Source organism: Ochotona princeps, chromosome 1, assembly GCF_030435755.1.
Source record: "Ochotona princeps isolate mOchPri1 chromosome 1, mOchPri1.hap1, whole genome shotgun sequence".
Taxonomy (NCBI): Eukaryota; Metazoa; Chordata; class Mammalia; order Lagomorpha; family Ochotonidae; genus Ochotona; species Ochotona princeps.
In genome coordinates this window covers 92,520,838-92,525,928 of record NC_080832.1, presented here as the reverse complement: position 1 = coordinate 92,525,928, position 5,091 = coordinate 92,520,838, and the positions used below count along the sequence as shown (strand labels likewise).

Genomic DNA, 5,091 nt, shown 5'->3' with positions numbered 1-5,091 from the left:
GAAAGAGAAGGGAAAAAGAAGGGAAAGGGCAGTGTATGGGCAGGAAAAGGAAAAAAATGCATTTTTTTAAGCAAGATCATCCATCTCATGTAAACCTGAGCAATTCAGAGGGAAAAGAGTAAACTTCAAGAAGTTGTTCTAAAAATTCCCAGTATATGACATCTATTTACCCCTCCTATGCTCTTGCAACACAGTACCTGAGTATGAACAGAAATTTGTTTCTTACAGTTCTGGAGGCTGGAAATGTAAAGTTGAACAGTCCATATTTGTTAGGAATTTTCATGTTGAAGAAAGCAGCAGATGGTGGCTACAGTACTTGTGTTATTGTTCTTCCATGTAGGAGACCCCACTGGGGTTCCTGGGTTCAACATTTTTCTGCTATCACAGGCATTTGGGGAGAGAGGCAGCCGGTAGAGCTCTCTCTACCTCTACCTCATTTTCTCTGTCATCTGCCTTTCATGTAGATGAAAATAAATTAAAAAAAATATTTTCTAAAAGTTCATGTAAAATCTATACAATAAAAAAACCTATACATGGGTTTCAATTTTTTTGCACTAGATTATATGTAGCCTCCCCCCTTTTTAAAGGTTTATTTATTCTATTGGGAAGTCAGATTTACAGAGAGGAACAGAGACAAAGAGAAAGATCTTTCATTCACTAGTTCACTCCCCAAATTGCCGCCACAGCCGGAGCAGAGCCAGTCTGAAGCCAAGAGGCAAGAGAAAGGCGTTAGGAGCTTCTTCTGGGTTTCTCATGTGTGTGCAGAGATCAAGCCTTTATGACTTCCTCTGCTGCTTTTCCAGACCACATGCAGGGAACTGGAAGGAAAATGGAGCAGCCGGGACATGAACCAACACCCATATAAGATCTGGCCACATGCCAGGTGAGGACTTTAGCCACTAGGCAACCACGCTGAGCCCTAAATGTTGCCTTTTAATTTCATGTTTAAATGAAGTTTTTGAAATCATGTTTTTATTAGATAAAAACTGCACTGAAACAACGCAATTACCAAAGAACGATCATAAAAACAGGATTTATGGGCCCAGCATGGTAGCCTAGCAGCTGAAGTCCTTGCCTTGAACACACAATGATCCAATGTGGGTGCAGCCCCGTTCCAGCTCCCTGCTTGTGGCTTGGGAAGGCAGTCAAGGACGATCCAAGGCCTTGGGATCCTGCAACCATGTGGAAGACTCAGAAAAGGCTCCTGGCTCCTGGCTTTGGATCAGCTCAACTCCAGCCATTGCAACTGCTTAGAGAGTGAATCAATGGACATACGATCTTTCTCCCTCTCTCCTCGTCTCTATATATCTGACTTTGCAATAAAAATACATAAATCTTTAAAAAAATCAGGATTTATTGGAGTCTGCTCCCAGGTGAGGTTCACTGGCCTACAAGGCAGTGGGCCAATGAAGTTGCTTATGTAGTGGTGATTGCAGAGCTTGAAGTAAAAATATGCGTTGTCTTCTGCTTGATCCACTCCATTTAAATAAATCTGGGGTGGCTATTATTGGCGGGAACTTTTGGCACCACCTAGGGGCTTTCTGCTGCCCCAGGACCTTCCGGGCTATCAGTTTTGGTGTGCGAAAATCTATCTTTCAGTTAGCAAGGGAAGTTGGGAAATAAGGCAATATCTCAGCAATAACGGGGTCAAGGAAAGCTTTTTGTTTAGTTTTCATTTGTTGATAAGAATGATACAGTGGAGAGGAAAGAAACTGTATTATAAGGAGGGGGTGCTGTAAATCTTTTGTTTTATGTTTATTCCTGTTGATTTTGTTTCATGGCTTCTCATTTAAGGAAATGTATAGTAAATGTGTAATAGAGACAGTCATATCCAGATGTGAAGATACAATGTAGTATGCATCTCTACTTCTAAATCAAAGATGAACTTGCAATGAAACTTTTGGATATATCTTGACAATAGGATGCTGGACTGTATGCCATTGTCTTTACCAGCAATGTCAGGACAAACTTAAATAACAGAATGATGCAGTTAGGACTGCTTATGAGGTATTACACTATTGCTAAAATATGGGGGAAATCATTTGACAGGGAGGGAACTGGGGGGAGGGAGTAGGAGAAATCATACCATAAAATTAAAAATAAAATAGAAGTGGGAAAAAGTCATATAATGCTTGGTAACAGTTGCAAGCTTAAGTTTTTACTATTTAAGTATATTCTGATATGGTAGGTATAGGCAGTGGTAGAAAGTCAGGTATCATATTGTAAAGGAATATTTAAGAGTTTCATTGTGAGTCCTCCTTTTATTTAGGAGTAGAGATGTGTACTGCAATGTATATTTTAATTCCTGGTATGATACTCTTCATTATATCTGTACATATCTGTGTAGTTTTCATTACATATTTCTATTTAATACTTTGCATGGAGGTTGTCTTATATCAGAGAGAATATGTGATTTGTCCTTTTGGGACTGGCTTATTTTACTGATCATAATGGTTTGCAGTTGGGACTATTTATTTGCAAATGGTAGGATTTCATTCTTTTTTAAGCTTCCTACACTTTTAAAAGCTACTTGTGAAAACATCCTGGGAAGTGACATTTTCAAGCCGGTCAGGCACTGATTGGGACACTGAGGCAACCATCCGTGCACACTGACCTCTGGCTTTTCCAGTTCTAAGTTCTGATAGCAGTGAGAGATTTGAAAGCACTGTGAAACAGACTTGAGCTTCCAGAACTGGGCACCATTTGTCTTCCTTGGTGATAAGGTTGACATTTGCATCCATTGAAAATACCTAAGTCAAGACATCCTTGTGCTAATACTCAAGGGAAGAACCTGCAGCTGACTTAAAACCAAACCCTGGCAGGCAGTAGCCTTGGGATATTGCAGCTTTTCACATGAGTGCCTTCCACAAGGTATAAAGGTAAGGCAGTCATGCTTTGGAATTTTGAAAAAGACAATAGACATAGAGGTGAAAGGAATTTAGGATTTTTAGTTTTATTTCATTGTCTCTATTGCTTACATATTGATTGAAATGGACTTTTCCCTTCAGTTTCCATGTATTTTTGTTTTGCAGGCAGCAATTTTCTCCATAGAACATTTTAAATGTCTAATCTTGCTATGTTTTAGTTGGAAAATGTGAATACAATCTGATATAAGCATATAAAAAGTACATTTGCCAAGATCTCTCATTCACTCATTTCTGCCAGTGATCTATTCTGAAACTTAGTGTTTTATGTTCTGGAGATATCAAAATTAAAAAAAAAAATAAATAAATGCAGGTATTTTCTCTGGTATGATTTTGATAAACTTCATAAAGTTTAGGATGTAACAATTACAGTATTCATGTTTGATCTTTCACATCTTAAATGTATTCAAGTTTTGTTATTTGTTTGACTTTGGTCAAATCACCTTGCATCACCCATCATGTTATTTGAAATTTCCATTAATTTATGAAAAGTACAAATAACATCCTGGTGGCCAGTTTTCATTTTGAATCTTTGGAAGGCTTTGATTGCTTAATATTTCAGTAGAGGGCAGAAAAAAGAAGATTAGGGACTGGAGTTTAGGGTTGCAGCCGAAGTGATGTGATGGAGGTGCCGGTGAGGTAACAGCCATCTTGATGAGCTAGTGGCCCTGGTGGCAGTAGCTCTGCCACCTTAACTCATTATGCCCCGTTTCTCCCCATTGGAGATGTCGGATGCCACAAAAGTAAGTCAGTGGCATCTGCCCAGAGACGAGTGACCTAGGCTAGTAACCCAGAGAACTGCCTCTCAGCTGGCAGCCAGGCACAAAGAAACCTGACTGAGAGCCCATGATCTTGACTCTTGAGGCTGATCCTGGGCCCTATAACAGTGGGAAAGCCCTTCGTTTTCTGAACAAGCTTCAGAAGCCATGTCATCCCTTTTCAGGTGCCCTGGCCTCTATCTTTGCTCTCTCTGGATGAAAACCAGCAGCAGCTCCTAGACCGAATTAATGGTATGAGGGAGAAATACCAACTAGGAGGAAACATCAGGTCTGGCTCATTCGGGGACATTTATCTGGTGAATAACATCAACAAGGGAAAGCTAGGCATTCCCAGTTGCTGCAGGAGAGCAAACTCTGTAAGATCCTTCAGGGCAAGGTTGGCATCCCCCACATGCAGTGGTATGGTCAGGAAAAAGACTATAATGCCTCGGTCTTGGATATTTTGGGGCCCAGCCTCCAGGATCTCTTCATGTTCTGTTCAAGGGAGTTCACAATGAAAACTGTGCTTATGTTGGCTGACCAGATGATCAGTAGAACTGAATATATGCACACACAGAATTTCATACACAGAGACATTAAGCCAGGTAATTTCTTCACGGGCATTGGATGTCACTGTAATAAATTATTCCTCTTTGTCCAAAAAGTACGAAGACAACAGGACCCAGCAACACTTCCCATACAGAGGAGATAAAACCTTCACAGGCACTGCCTGATACGCCGGCATCAACGCCCATCTCGGTATTGAGCAGAGTCACCGAGATGACATGGAGTCGCTAGGATATGTTTTTGATGTATTTCAATAGAACCGGCCTGCCATGGCAGGGGCTAAAGGTGCAACAAAGAAACAGGAATATGGAAAGATCAGTGAAAAGAGGACATTCACTCCTGTTGAAGTTTTTTTCTTTTAATTGATTACATTGCATTATGTGACACAGTTTAGTAGGCACTGGGATTTCCCCCCCAATACCCCCCCCCATGATGGGTTCCTCCACCTTGTTGCATTACCACAGTTCAAATTCAGTTGAGATTCTTTCATCGCAGGCATCTACCAAGCGTAAAGTCCAGCATCTTATTGTCCAGATAAGTTCAACGGTTTCTTGGGGAGACCATTTCTGGTCTGAAGGTAGAACTGGCAGAGTATCATCCCGTTCAATTAAAAGCCCCGACATAACATCAGTAACAATTTATAATGTTATGGAATTAATTGACATGGTATTGAGTAACCAATATGTTAAAAGAGAAAAAGAAAAAAAAAAGGAATGTAAGTTCTGAACCACATCCTGTGACTTCTACATTGACATTTCAATTATTAGTTTATATACAACCGGGTTCTATACACCTTAAAATGGGTATAGATTACTATTCAGCTGTCTCATGTCTGTTTTAAT

General features: G+C 40.2%; 1 pseudogene; it reads left to right on the top strand.

Moving 5' to 3' along the window:
* The first annotated feature begins 3,898 nt into the window (after positions 1-3,898).
* LOC131481300 (casein kinase I-like) lies at positions 3,899-4,611 on the top strand (annotated as a pseudogene).
* The last annotated feature ends 480 nt before the right edge of the window (positions 4,612-5,091 follow it).